Raw genomic sequence first — 14,282 nt, 5'->3', positions numbered from 1 at the left:
GCGGGGACCAGAGCAATACATCAGGAAGGCTTTTTGGATTTTTTTGGACAGGAAAGTAGGATTTATCGGTGGGTGTGAGTAAGGAGGGGACAGCGCCAAGGCTCTCAGGAGTGCAGGGCCCGCCATGCATCCAGGGGCCACGACTAGGGGTGTATTTGATCCCACAGGCATCTGGGATGAGCCACTTTTCTGCCACCATGTTTTCAAATTCATCCGCATTAAACTTAGTAAATCCCCACTTCTTGGGGATGTGGATTTTCTGGCGGCCAGGGAACTTGAACTTGGCCCTGCGCAGGGCATCAATCACGTGCTCCTTGTTCTGCAGCTTGGTGTGGATGGACATTATGACCTGGCCAGTGTGGACCCTGGCCACCGTGCCCTGGGGCTTTCCAAGGGCACCGTGCATACCTGTCCGGAGCCTATCAGCTCCAGCCCAGGGCAACATCTTGTTGACACGGATGATGTGGAAGGCGTGGGGCTGCACTCGGATGTGAAAACTATCTTTGCCACAGCTTTTCATGACGTACGCGTTGGCACAAATACGGGCCGCCTCTGGGGCTTCGGAGGAGAGCTGCTCATACTTATGTGACACCACGTGGCCACAGAGTGGGAGCTCAACCACTTTCGCCTTCTTCCAGCCCAGGTCAAAGATGCAGATCTTGGGCTTCCCTGGTGGCGCAGTGGTTGAGGGTCCACCTGCCGATGCAGGGGACGCGGGTTCGTGCCCCGGTCCGGGAGGATCCCACATGCCGCGGAGAGGCTGGGCCCGTGAGCCACAACTACTGAGTCTGCGCATCTGGAGCCTGTGCTCCGCAACGGGAGAGGCCACAGCAGTGAGAGGCCCGCGTACCACAAAAAAAAAGAAAGATGCAGCTCTTAGCATCAGGGACACCTCAGCAGAAGCCAGACTTTGGGTACAGTCTGTTCTCACCATACCGGTAACACCGGGAGGGGTGGCGGCCCACAGCAACACCAGGATCTTCAGGGGCGCGCCAAAGGAAGGCTTTTTAACAGAGGGGCATCCTGGATGAGGTCTTCAGGAAATGTAGGATTTGTGTTAGTTTAGAGGAGAAAGGGATTTCACGTAGCCGGCAGCGCGCCCAGCGCTGAGGGGCTGGAAGGAAACTGACCCACAGGAACAGCAGAGGCTGGGAGCTGCCTCCAGGGCAGTGGCCGTTGGAGAGTTCCTCCCCTCCGATGTGGCCACACAGCCGAAGGGCACGTCCCCGGGTGAATGGGGAGGGACGGTGACTGGAGGGTGGACTCCACTTGCTGGAAGGGGCTGGGGCTGACATAAGGCCCACATACAATTCTGCCCCAATCCTGCCCCACCCAGGGCAAAGGCCGGCCCCCTGAATGGGTGGGGCAGCGTGGAAGGAGAGATCTGGGGTGAGACGTTAGGAAACTTCCAAGAACTTATCTCTCCTGCCATTAAAATAAAGGAAGTCGCTGGGAGGCTGTGGTGTGTGAGTGCATATGTGAGCGTGAGTGAGTGTGGGTGTGAGTGTGTGTGCGCTGACTGCCCACACGGCCGACCTGACCATCCTGAAAGAGCACAGGATGGGGGCAGGGAGGCCGGGGCCAAGGCTCCCCCGTGGGACATCAATGCAACACTTTGGGGCTCCACTTTTAGGTAAAATTGGCCCCTGAGGGAGTGAGGTGAGGTCTTATTTACACCTAAACTGGGAAACCAGGGGCCCCCCTAGCTCAGCAGCTGTGCAGCCCTGCAGACCTTGGGTCCCCAGGGAATCTGAGGACGGCAGGAGGCAGAGGAAGCCCGAAGCACGGGAGACAGTGCCATCCTGTCCCTGAACTGTGTAGCTCAGTGGAGAAGGTGCACGATGGCCCCGAGCCAGGTTTGGGACAGGATGGAAGGGCATCCGAGACCCGCCAGACCTGCCTGAGGCCTGGCCAGGGGCCTTAACAGCCACTGCCAGGGACAGGTCCCTCCCCCTGCCCCCGACAGAGACCCACACCTGCCCTTGCTGCGACCTGGAGAATCCGGAGGGGGCTAGGCAGGATGAGCACAGGCCAGAGCAGAGGGTCCCGGGGCAAAGGGAACCTGCGCGGGAGTCAGAATGGGGCATATTTCAGTATTATGTGCAGTATTTTCCTGCACATCAATCGATCTAGTCAGACACCACGCATTCCTTAGGTATGCGCCTCATGCCAAACTTATGCTAGAAGCTGGGTTTAAAACTATGAGGAGGTGTTACCTGCCCTTAAGTAGCTGACAGTCCAAGAAAGGAGACAGACAACAGGCATTAGTGGGAAACAGTGAAATGAGAAAGCTGTGCCCTTAGAACCCGGGGAGGTCAGGGAAGGCTTCCTGGAGGAGGAATCAGCCATGCAAGGGCTGCCCCCGACGGTGCTGAGCGGCCGCCTGGCGAGCCTGTGGGTGTCACAGACATGCTTGGTTGCGGTGGAGAGTTGGGGGTGTCAGCTGGGGTGCACTGTGGCCGGCCTTCCAGGCCACACTGACAGGCGGGGACTTTCTCTTGGAGGTGATGAGAGTGAAGGAATGTAAGAGAAGAGTGACCCGGTCCCATGTGCCCAGGGGTGGATCTCCGTGGCTCAGGGTGGAGGAGGACACGTGAGAGGGCTTGGCCGGGCGGCAGAGGCCAGTCCGGCGCCTGGTGCAGTGGTGGGGCAAGAGATGCTAAGCGCCTGAACCCGCCCTCCACGGGAGGCTGGCGAAGAGGAGGTGGGGGAAATACTAGGAAATAAACAAGGTCAGGGCTTCCCTGGTGGCGCAGTGGTTGAGAGTCCGCCTGCCGATGCGGGGGACGCGGGTTCGTGCCCCGGTCCAGGAAGATCCCACATGCCGCGGAGCGGCTGGGCCCGTGAGCCATGGCCGCTGAGCCTGCGCGTCCGGAGCCTGTGCTCCGCAACGGGAGAGGCCACGGCAGTGAGAGGCCCGCGTACCGCAAAAAATAAAGAAATAAATATTTTTTTAAAAACTCATGTACTTTATTATATGTACATTAGAACTCAAGGAAAAAAATTAAGGGTGATGGATTTGAAGATTTCAGATGGGGAGCAGTCTGGAGAGGACGAGGCCCTGTGGTGCAGGGTAGAAGCAGGTCCCAGGGAGGTTGATGGAGTCTGGGAGGGGGGGGAACCCGTTCCCCATGGACAGGAAGGTCATTCAGTTGTGAATGATTGTGAAACAGTTAAGAAAAACTACTTTGGAAAGTGGATCGTGCTGTGCTAGTTTATCCGCAGGCCCTATTCCATGAGGGTGCCGGTCCCAGCCGCCCTTTCCCTGTCTGTCCCCAGGCCTGGTCCCCAAATCCACTGTAGCATCTGCTGGGCAACACTGTGGACACCCACCTGCCCACACAGCGCACACGCTTACAAGGGCCAAACCTGGAAAAAGGCTTAGTGACACCACAGGAACGGAGTGGCCCTGGCTGGCCCACTGACACTTGAGGCCCTGGTGAGGGTCATCCTGGTCATACGGGTCTCCTTTTCCTTGGGATTGAGCTCTTCCCTAGGAGACTTCTGGCTCTCACACATGAGATATCCCCCATCCGCTCACTAGCCTCTCCAGGGCCTCCATGCATGTGACACGGGACAGACCTGGAAGGCCGCAGGGGACAGTGAACGACGGCTGCCGGGCACAGCGGCTGTCCTCACCAGGATTACAACCAACCCAAAACGGGTAGAATGCTTACTTCATGAGTCTTCGTTTTCTCTTCAATAAAACTGCTAGGTCTCAATTCATTTTTAGGGGAGAGAGGCATCAGGGTGACAGTTCCTACATTTCTCAAATTCAGACTGAGCTAAAGGCAGACAGCAGTCCGGCGCCTGCCTGTGAGGCTCCCAGCTCAGACAGGGTACGTCCCAGGGGTTCGGGGCAACACAAGCTAAGCCCTGTGCAAAGATTCTAGGTCGGCAGGAGAGTGACCTAATTAAACACACAGGCTTATTCTTAGCCAAGGAGCCCCAATTAAGGCCCCTGGGCAGCCACAGCGCAAAGGCACAGCTCTAGAAGTAACCAGAATAATTATTTTTAAACAGCAGTTACTTACTTCTGATTATTGAAGTAGCCCATATTCATCATAGCACGTTTGGAAAATACAGAAAGTACAGACAAGAAAATGCTACCCAGAGAGAACCACTGTTTTTGCTTATTTCCTCATGGTCTTTTTTTTGTACCTATTTACATGTTTGGCCTTCGGGGAAATGTTTATTCACATAACGTAAGTGAAAAAAGATACAAAATTATAAACAGCGTGATCCCAAATTTGTTAGGGTTGTCATAAGGATAGAGTTCTGTATCCTGTTTCTTTCACTCAGTATTAAAACACAAACATCTCCTCCACCTCATTAAATATTCAGCTGCCTGATTTTTAATAACTGCACAGTGTCCATCATATAGGATAACGTATACGCTCTCCCATAGTGATGGGGCATTAACGTTGTTTCCAGTTTTTTAACTAACTTTACAATGGACCTCCCTGTATAGCTCTGACTTTGTTTCCTGGGCTAGATTCCCAGAAGTAAAAATTATTTAGGGCTCTTATTATACATGACCAAACGGCTTTCTGAACATTGGAAGTGATTGGCACTGCTATGAGCAAAGGATGAGATATCATAGCGCCCATGGCATATCTTAATTCCTGTAATAACAAGCAGAACTCCTTTACCTGCTGGTGGTAGATCCAGGTCCAGCCCAGAGGCAGTGTTAGCAGATACCAGTTCCTCAGAGCCACCTGGACTTTAGAACAAAGCACAGCCCGGGTCTGAGTCAGCTTTCACTAGGCGAGGCTGCTGGAACAAACAACCTTCAACGAGGAAGCTTTCTCTCTCACCCACGTTACTCATAAGATGTGGATCAGCTGTGGCTTTACTCCAAATGCCTTCTTGTTCTGGGACCCAGGCTGAAGGAACAAGCCCTGTCTCCATTCTCATGGCCAAGGACAAAGAGACAGAGCAGAAGCCCACCCTGGCTTTTAAGGCTTTGATGTCGACGTGGCAGGCATCACTCGCACTCACTTCCGTTGGCCCAGGGAGGTGATGTGGCCAGTCCAGTGCCAGTGAGGGGAAGAAGTACATTCCTCCCACGGGGAGGCACCACTGGTCACACCCGGCTGTGCAGAACTCTCTACGGAGTGAACAGAAAATAACTGGGAACAAGAATACCACCGACCACAGCTCTGAGCCCTCAGAAACAGATCTCAGTGTTTGTTATCACATCCTGGGACTGAACGTGACATCAGGAATGTTTGGCAACAAGAATCCCTTTCATAATGGAAACTCCCGTGCCCCAGAAGGCTTCCCCGCTGACAGATGAAGGAGGTCACCTAGGTTTGCCTTTTGTGCAAATACAAGAAAATATTGATATATGTTTGTGTGTGTGTATTTATGTACATATATTTATAAGTAGCTTCATTTAAAATAGTAAAGATATATTGTTATATTTTCAAAAGTTAAAAGAAAAGCCTTATGTATAACAGGTTACTATTTCTTGTTAAAAGGGGGAGAATACTTACACATAATACATATAACTTATGCTTATATATGCATAAAACATTTCCCCAAAATCCATAAGAAGCTGGTAACAGTGGTTATTTCAGGAAAGTGAACTAAAGAACTGAGGGCAGAGAGGGGAGCTTTTTCACCGTACACGTTTTTTACAGTTTGAATGTTTTTCCTTGTGTTTATGTTGCTTCCCCGCCTCCAAATTCTTTTAACTAAAAATTTTTTAAATTGTCCTTTTTCAATCTGCTCTTACCCATGTTACACAGTCTCTCTGTCTGTTCTTCCTTCATTGCTGTCACACTGGGACATGCCCTGATTCCCATGCCTCACGCCTTAGAAAGCAGAGTTTCCAGAAAGCACTGGAAAACCCAGGAAGAGCAGGTAGCAGCAGACAACACACCCCCATATGGTTGTGCAGGCCGTGCTCTGTTATGGCCGGCAGGTAAGCCCCTCAGAGTAAGGTGAGACCGAAGGACAGAGAGAATTCTCTTGCAGGAGTTGGGAGTCTTGCCCCCGTGAGGAAGGTGGAGAGATGGAGAGAAAAGGAGACAAAAGGAAAGCAGTAACGTGTGCAAAGGAAGTTAGTGGTGCCCCCGAGACAGGACACTCTAAAGACAGGGCTGCCTGCTGTGCCACCGGCTGCCCAGATCCCGGCTCCATCCTCCTTATATCCCCACGTCTGCTCCAAATCTTCAGAAAAGCCTCCTAGGGCTTCTCTTGTGGCGCAGTGGTTAAGAATCTGCCTGCCAAGGCAGGGGACACGGGTTCGAGCCCTGGTCTGGGAAGATTCCACATGCCACAGAGCAACTAAGCCCGTGCGCCACAACTACTGAAGCCCGCGTGCCTAGAGCCCGTGCTCCGCAGCAAGAGAAGCCACCGCAGGGAGAAGCCCTCGCACTGCAACAAAGAGTAGCCCCCGCTCGCCACAACTAGAGAAAGCCCACGCGGCAACCAAGACCCAACACAGCCAAAAATAAAATAAATAAAATAAAAATAAATTTAAATAAAAAACACTGAGGAAAGAAATCAAAGATGACACAAACAGATGGAGAAATATACCTATACCATGTTCTTGGATTGGAAGAATCAATATTGTGAAAATGACTATGCTACCCAAAGCAATCTACAGGTTCAGTGCAATCCCTATCAAACTACCAGTGGCATTCTTCACAGAATTAGAACAAAAAAATCTTACAATTTGTATGGAAACACAAAAGACCCTGAATAGCCAAAGCAACCTTGAGAAAGAAAAATGGAGTTGGAGTAATCAGGCTCCCAGACTTCAAACTATACTACAAAGCTACAGGAATTGGGCTTCCCTGGTGGCACAGTGGTTGAGAATCTGCCTGCTAATGCAGGGGACACGGGTTTGAGCCCTGGTCTGGGAGGATCCCACATGCCACGGAAGAACTAGACCCGTGAGCCACAACTACTGAGCCTGCGCGTCTGGAGCCTGTGTTCTGCAACAAGAGAGGCCGCGACAGTGAGAGGCCCGCGCACAGCGATGACGGGTGGCCCCTGCTTGCCACAACTAGAGAAAGCCCTCGCACAGAAACGAAGACCCAACACAGCAAAAATAAATTAATTAATTAATAAACTCCTACCCCTAACATCTTCTTTAAAAAAAAAAAAAAAAGAAGCTACAGTAATCAAGACAGTATGGTGCTGGCACATAAACAGAAATATAGATCAATGGTACAGGATAGAATGCCCAGAGATAAACCCACACACATATGGGCACCTAATTCACAACAAAGGAGGCAAGAACATACAATGGAGAAAAGACAGCCTCTTCAATAAGTGGTGCTGGGATGGGACTTCCCTGGTGGCGCAGTGGTTGAGAGTCCGCCTGCCGATGCAGGGGACATGGGTTCATGCCCCAGTCCGGGAAGATCTCACATGCCGCGGAGCAGCTGGGCCCGTGAGCCATGGCTGCTGAGCCTGCACGTCCGGAGCCTGTGCTCCGCAATGGGAGAGGCCACAGCAGTGAGAGGCCCGCGTACAGCAAAAAATAAAAAAATAAAAAATAAGTGGTGCTGGGAAAACTGGACAGCTACATGTAAAAGAATGAAGTTAGAACACTACTTAACACCATACACAAAAATAAACTCCAAGTGGATTAAAGACTTAAATGTAAGACCAGACACTATAAAACTTTTAGAGGAAAACATAGGAAAAACACTGTTTGACATAAACCACAGCAAGATCTTTTTTGACCCACCTCCTAGAGTAACAGAAATAAAAAGAAAAAGAAACAAATGGGACTTAATTAAACTTAAAAGCTTTTGCACAGCAAAGGAAACAATAAACAAGACAAAGACAACCCTCAGAGTGGGAGAAAATATTTGCAAATGAAACAACAGACAAAGGATTAATCTCCAAAATAACCAAACAGCTCATGGAGCTCAATATCAAAAAAACAAACAACCCAGTTAAAAAATGGGCAGAAGACCTAAATAGACATTTCACCAAGGAAGACATATAGATGGCCAAGAGGCACATGAAAAGCTGCTCAACATCACTAATTACTAGAGAAGTGGAAATCAAAACTACAACGAGGGCTTCCCTGGTGGTGCAGTGGTTGAGAGTCCGCCTGCTGATGCAGGGGACATGGGTTCGTGCCCTGGTCCGGGAAGATCCCACATGCCGCGGAGCAGCTGGACCCGTGAGCCATGGCTGCTGAGCCTGCGCGCCCGGAGCCTGTGCTCCGCAACGGGAGAGGCCACAACAGTGAGAGGTCCGCGTACCGCAAGAAAAAAAAAAAAAAAAAAAAGACCTACAGATACCAATTTTCACCTATCAGATTGGCAAAACTCCAACAAGATAATACATGCAGCGAGGCTGTGGAGAAAGAGGAACTTTCCCACATTCCTCGTGATAGTGCACGTTGGTGCAGCCCCTTCAGGAAGGCAAATTGGCAGCATCTACAAAATTAAGAGAAATCCTTTGACCCATCAGTTCCTCATGACACTTCAGAATGACTTGTACACATCCAAAATGACCACATGGACAAGGACATGGACCACACTGCAACACTGTTTATAACAGTAAAAATAAATAGGATATACTCATCAACAGAGGGCTGGTTACGTAAATAAGGTCCCTCCACAATGGAATATCATATATATATATATATATATATATATACACACAACCATGAAAAAGAATGAGGAAGCTCTCCATCTACTAATCAGGAAAGATCTCCAATGTATGCGAATAACTAGGAAGGAAAAAAGGTTGCAGAACAAATAATGCACTACATTCGTGTAAAAAGAGAGGGAAAAGAACCCATATTTGTTTGCTTGTATTTTCATAAAGAAACACTGGAAGAATATATAAGAAACTAAAAACAAGGTTTCAGAGGCCAGGGAAGGCGGTAGAAACCAGAGATGGAGAAGAAGGAAAAGAGACAGACTTTTCACAGGACACCAGCTCATATTTTTGGATGGTGAGCCATAAAATTAAATTAAAAACTACAGGGCAATTTTCATATAAAGAAAGTGTAATTATAACCAAAAACAAAATCATACCCTGAACCCAGCAGTCATTCTTTAGAATGAAAGACATATTTTTAACTTTATGTTGACAAGACAAAAAGCATACATAAGACCCAAACATTTCAAGATAACTTATTCCTAGAGTAATAACATGATGTGAATTAAAGCAAAAGGATGAATATAGTCAATAGTTGGATGCCAGAGAACCAGATGGACCAACAAACTATGAGAAACTGGAATATACGTTTTATTTTCATTCCTGTCGTGTTACTATGGAAAAAGTAAAGTGTTTGCTTGTCTGTTTGTTAAGTGGAAGGAAGGGGGGCGGAGAGGGAGAAAGGGAAGGGAAGGAAATGAGGAAGGGCAAATGGAGGACCAATGAGTCTACGGATAGGAATGTAAATTGGTGCACCCTTTTTGCAGGGCAATTTTGCAATATCTATAAACACTTTTAACACACATGCCCTTTGACCCAGAATTCCCTTTTCTGGGAATTTACGCAACAGATATATCCCCACAGCTATGTAACAGATAATGCGGCATATAAAGATTTTTAATGCAGCAGAGTTTACAGAGCAAAAAAAATATTCACCAATAGAAAACTGGTTAAATTATGAGGTGCCCTAAAATGCAACCCTCTACAGAATGAGGTAGGTGTGTCTGTACCAAAACGAAAAGATGGCTGCGATATTAGCAAGTGAAAAAACAAGTTGCAGCGTAGTAAACGCCATAATCCTATTGCGTAAAGATAAAATATGATTAAGGACAAGCATGTCTATAAAAATTGTCTGGAAGGATCCAGTGACGTCTGCCAATAATGGGTCACTCAGAGGAGTGAGACCGAGAATTAGTCTCGCTGTTCAAAAATTAGTCTTTTGAACAGATGATGTTTACCATGTGCATGTATTATTTGTTTTCATTATGGTAAAATATACATAATATAAAATTTCCACTTTAACCATTTTTAAGTGTACAGTTCAATGGCATAAAATACATTCACAGTGCTGTGCAATTATCATGACCATCCATCTCCAGAACGTTTCATCTTCCCAAAAGGAAACTCTGGACCCATTAAGCAATAACTCCTCTGTCCCCCAGCCCCTGGTAACCACTATTCAATTTTCTGTCTTTATAAATGTGCCTATTCTAGGTACCACATGAAAACGGAAGCATACAATATTTGTCCTTTTGTGTCTGGTTTGTTTCATTCTAAATTTTTTCAAGGTTCATCCATGTTGTAGCGTGTCAGAATTTTTACCTCTTTTTTTTTTTTTTTTTTTTTTTTTTGGCCACGCTGTGTGGAATGCAGGATCTTATTTCCCGGACCAGGGATCGAACCCGTGCCCCCTGCAGTGGAAGCGCGAAGCCCTAACCACTGGACCGCCAGGGAATTCCCTATCCTTTTTTTTTATACTGTAAAACTTTATTCATATGACTATGCCTGAGGACATTGTTATAACAATTTTTTTCCTAAAGTACAGTAGATCTATAATATTATATTAGCTTCAGGTGTACAGTATAGTGAGTCAATATTTTTATAGATTATACTTCATTTAAAGTCATTATAAAACATTGGCTATATTCCTTGTACTATACATTACTACCTTGTACCTTATTTATGTTATACATAATAGCTTGTACCTCTTAATTCCCTACCCTTATTTTGCCCCTACTCCAGCCTTCTACCCACTGGTATCCACTAGTTTGTTCTCTATATCTGTGAATCGGTTTCTGTTTTGTTATATTAATTCATTTTTATTTTTTAGATTCTAGAATTTCACCCCTTTTTATGAATGAATCTTATTCCATTACAGGAATATGCCACATTTTATTTATCGATTCATCTGTGGATGGATAATTGGATGTTCCCACCGTTTGGCTATTATGAATGATACTGCTATGAACATGGGTATATACCCATCTATTTGAGTCCCTGCTTTCAAATCTCTTGGCTATCTACCTAGAAGCGAAATTGCTGGATCGTATGGTAATTCTATGTTTAATTTTTGAGAAACCTCCATACTGAGTCCCAAAGTGGCTACACCATTTTATTGATACATTCCCACCAGCAACACACAAGGATTCCAACTTCTTCACATTGCATGTATTACTTTTATAACTAAAAATGTATTGAATTTTTAGAATCCCACCGTTTTACTTCAATAAGAAAGTCTCTAATTTTTTTCCTCTCACGAAACATATTGTTAGATTACAAATTCCTGGAGATCAGGAATCAACGGTTTTTTTAATGCATTAACCATTTGTTAAAAAAAACTGCAGTCCGTGGAGGCAGAAGCAAAGAAAGCCGCAGTAAACCTGCAAAGCATGGGCACGTCGGAACGGCGACCCCCGCAACCCCGGAGCCAACACCCGCAGCGATCCTGAGCATCCGGGTCTCACGGGGGCCCGGCACGTGCTCCAGAACCCAGGACACTCTCTGATTTGGCAACTCAGGGCGCACAAAACCCAGCCGGCTGCCGGGGCCCCGCTGGGATCTGCCTGAGCAGCCTGGCGTCCGATAGGTTCAAAAAGGGACTCCGCTTGGGGCACAAAGAGCCGAGTGGATTTCCCAAGCCAGAGGCCGGATTTCTTATTAAGTGGGGCATCTTTTGGGCTCTTTTGGGTCATATGAGGGTAAGCAGCTCTCTCCTGAGGCTACCGCATTTTACCTACTTACCTACCCCCTACTTCACCGCCAGGCTGAACTTCAGGAGATGCTTTGTGAGTTTGCTGGGTCTTTACTCTCCATTTCATCAACGATGACAGATGCAGAGGAAGGAAAACCCAGAGCGCCTGCGCAGGGTTCGCTGCCTCATTTCCCTGGAGACCCAGCTGGGGCTTGGAGGCTGGGCCCTTCGGGGATGGGCTGTGGATGAGGGGCTACCTCTCCCGCCTTTCCTCCCGGCTTCACTTCCAAGTCACCCCGCACAGCCATTGCTCCCTTCACCTGCCTCGACCCATTTTGCAGATGGAGCCGCAGAGGCTGTCAAAGCCCAGTGAAGAACTTGTTAGAGCCTCACCTCCGTAGCCGGCTTCATCCCTTTCCAGCCGGGTCCCTGCCCCCTCTCATCACCCCATCTCCCCTCTCATCACCCCATCTCCACTCTCATCACCCCATCTCCCCTCTCATCACCCCATCTCCCCTCTCATCACCCCATCTCCACTCTCATCACCCCATCTCCCCTTGCTCACCTTGCTCCAGCCACTCAGGCCACCTGCTCATTAAAACCACCTACTCCTTCCTGCTCCAGGCAGGGATCTCTCCAGCCCTCCCAGATCTTCGCCCACGCTCTGCCTCGGGACAGGCAGGGTTGCTCTGCGGTGCAGACCAAATTCGGAGCAGAGGGGGCCCTTCCAGGCCCTTCCAGGCCCTTCCAATCTCAACACTGTGGACGCTCCCCTTTTGGACCTGAGAGCCCGTTCACAACCCTTCGGCCTCAGAATGGACTTACGCTTGGAAACAGAACAACCAGGGACAGTCTGGAGAGCCTCCGACCCACACAAAGCACTGGTTTCTGTGAGCCCCGAGCCTCCTCACAGGCTTCCAGTCTGAATACCCACCCCAGTTCTTCTTCCTCAACCCGTCGGAGAATGCTGCCCAGAAAACTCCCTCCTCCACCCTTCTGTCCCCCTACCCCCAGCCATGAGCCCAAGGACCAGGGCCGGCAGTAAGGGCTGACACGCACCCACGCCTGCGGGGATGACAGAGAGTTTGTGTCTCTTCCCAGGAGAAAAATAGCAGCGATGACTAACCTCGCTGTGCGGCTTTAAGCTGCTCAAAGCTCCTGTGCCTTGATCCCCTCCACCTCCTCCCCAAGTATCCGGTAAGATAAAGAACACACATAATTATCATAGCCCCGGCACGGCAGGGACGAGTGGTACCCCGAAGGTTTAAATACCTTGTTAAGGGTGCTCAGTAGTAAGTGGGGAGCTGGGACTCAAATCCAGATTTTCTGATTTTTCTTTTCTTTTTTCAAAACACCTGTGTCTCATCCTCTTCGCGCTGGCTCTTTGCTAGGTCTTAATGATAAGCAAATGCAAATGAAAGTGTCTGGAGTTTAATGGCTTCGCCATTTCACTATTTTCATTTGCGTGAAGATCCTGTATTAATCCAGGCTAGTAAAAGAGTGCTAAGTCAGGGAGATCAGCTCGGTGCTTTGTGACTGCCTAGAGGGGTGGGATAGGGAGGGTGGGAGGGAGACGCAAGAGGGAGGAGATAGGGGGATATATGTATACATATAGCTGATTCACTTTGTTATACAGCAGAAACCTACACACCATTGTAAAGCAATTCTACTCCAATAAAGATGTTTAAAAAAAAAGAGTGCTAAGTAAGGAGAGCTTTCTGGACCCTCAAATCACAGAATCCTGGTGCTTACCAACGTGTATACACTCATTTCCTTCCTTAGGGGCTCCGCCCCTCTCGCCACGACTCACTCTCCCTCCATCTTCCCTCTCCACAGGTCTGCCCTCTGCTCCCCAAGCAGCCTGACCACAGTAGCCTCAGGGTGCCCAGAGGAAAAGCCATAGCATCGGGGAGAAACTGAGCCCGATCTCTGGGGGTTAGATGGTCCCAGCATCTAATCTGGGGGAGGGCCAAGACACTGAGGCTCTGGAGGGAGAGCAAAGGCAGGCACAGGGGGTCGCAAGAAAAAGGTCAAGGCTGGCCCTGACCACAGTCCCCAGGTTGGGTGCAGGAGTGAGGGAGGCATGGGACGGGTAAAGCAGGGCCTGCTGCGAGGACGGAGAAGCTGGTATGATGGAGGGGCGGGGCAGGCAGCAGAGGTGGACCAAAGTGGGAGAAGCTGGGCGGATACAGACTGTGGGGAGTTGGGGGAAGGGTGCCTGTGGTCACTGTTGCTGCCTCCCTGCAGAAGCCAGGGGTCAAGTTCAGACTTGCCTGTCCTAGCAACAGAGCCAACAGGGGCAACCTCAGCAAAAATAAAAGCATTGATGAGAAGGAGGGTTCACAGAATGAAGTAGCAGAAACTAAAGTCACAAAGGCAGGGGTAAGGGCAGCCGCAGGGGCCAGCTCAGGGAGCCAGAACAGGGTGCCTCTGGCATGGGTCGGCACCAGCCACGTTTCTCCGGTTCTCACGTCACCCCCTGCAGGAGTCAAAGTCCAGGAGAGACGGTCTCGTTGGCCCAGATGGAGTCATATGGCCTCACACCTTGGCTGGTGATGACTGCTTTCCGAGAGGCACCTGACCTTGGACACGTATTTCCCCAGAAGGAAATGGGGCTGCTGTATCCAAAATAAAGAGTGAGTGTCACGAGGTCACCAGTCCGATAGTGGAA

The 14,282-nt window shown here is 49.0% G+C and overlaps 1 pseudogene; it reads right to left on the bottom strand.

The window, feature by feature from the left end:
• Positions 1 to 104: 104 nt before the first annotated feature.
• On the bottom strand, positions 105 to 5,744 carry LOC113631950 (60S ribosomal protein L10-like; annotated as a pseudogene).
• Between the last annotated feature and the right edge of the window lie 8,538 nt (positions 5,745 to 14,282).

Source organism: Aethalodelphis obliquidens, unplaced genomic scaffold (genome assembly GCF_003676395.1).
Source record: "Aethalodelphis obliquidens isolate GAN/ISIS:26980383/991018 unplaced genomic scaffold, ASM367639v1 scaffold35, whole genome shotgun sequence".
NCBI classification, from domain to species: Eukaryota; Metazoa; Chordata; class Mammalia; order Artiodactyla; family Delphinidae; genus Aethalodelphis; species Aethalodelphis obliquidens.
This window is presented reverse-complemented; position numbering and strand designations above follow the sequence as displayed.